Genomic DNA, 943 nt, shown 5'->3' with positions numbered 1-943 from the left:
GATCACACCAGGCGAGTAGGTCCAAGTGTTCCTGCATGAGGAAGGGGATTGGACCAGACGACTTCCACAGGTCCCTGTCACTGTCAGTGATCCCATGATTGTGTGATTTGAAATTCCCAATCAATCCAATGAGATCAAAGTTACAAAAGGGCATTATCACTTAGCAAAAATATCCCTGTGTATGAGTCATTTGGGTATCGGCATTCAGATTTCAGCACTCGGGGTATATCAATGCTGTGCTTGTACTAGGGGTGAAAATCTATCAGTAAGCTAAACGACATGCAGAGCTCATGACTTTTATTTCAAAGACCAGATTATTGACCTCCGGACTATTATTACTGGACAATGAAGGATTGTCACCCAGCCACACAGGTTTAGCAAACATTTGACTGACTCTGTACTATACTGGTAACTCATTAACAAGCACAGGGAAAGAGAGCAAACTAGTCACCAAGCACAACACCCTTTGCTGGAATAGAGGTTTATACGGACTAATTTTTCTTATAGTTTTTATTTTTTCTTTCTTTTTCTTTTTTTTTTTCAAGAAGACAGAAATCCGGAGTTTGCAATTGCTCTTGTCTCTTTTGTAGCTAACACTCAGCTGAATAGAGATGGACTGGAGCAGCTGCACTACCATGGGTTTAGTGTTCATCCTGACGTTTTTGTTCATTATGAAAATTGGAGGTGTCTGGAGTAACCACCGGAGAAAGAACTTTCCACCAGGACCAAGGGCATTACCCATCATTGGAAACCTTCATCTGTTTGATTTGAAGAGACCCTACAGGACTTACTTACAGGTAGTCATTATCTTTTATGTTGGACTCAATGATCTCTGTAGGTCTCTTCCAACGGAACTATTCTATTCTATTCTATTCTATTCTATTCTATTCTATTCTATTCTATTCTATTCTATTCTATTCTATTCTATTCTATTCTATTCTAT

The 943-nt window shown here is 39.2% G+C and overlaps 1 long non-coding RNA gene across 1 annotated transcript; it reads left to right on the top strand.

The window, feature by feature from the left end:
• The first annotated feature begins 371 nt into the window (after positions 1-371).
• Positions 372-804, top strand: LOC107306805. The gene is made up of 2 exons (XR_001552271.1): positions 372-480; positions 591-804. It is a non-coding gene; the product is annotated as an uncharacterized LOC107306805 (long non-coding RNA).
• The last annotated feature ends 139 nt before the right edge of the window (positions 805-943 follow it).

Source organism: Coturnix japonica, assembly GCF_001577835.2.
Source record: "Coturnix japonica isolate 7356 chromosome 3 unlocalized genomic scaffold, Coturnix japonica 2.1 chr3random1846, whole genome shotgun sequence".
In the NCBI taxonomy this organism is placed as follows: domain Eukaryota; kingdom Metazoa; phylum Chordata; class Aves; order Galliformes; family Phasianidae; genus Coturnix; species Coturnix japonica.
The sequence above is the reverse complement of the archived record's forward strand: the minus strand, read 5'-3'. Positions and strand labels throughout refer to the sequence as shown.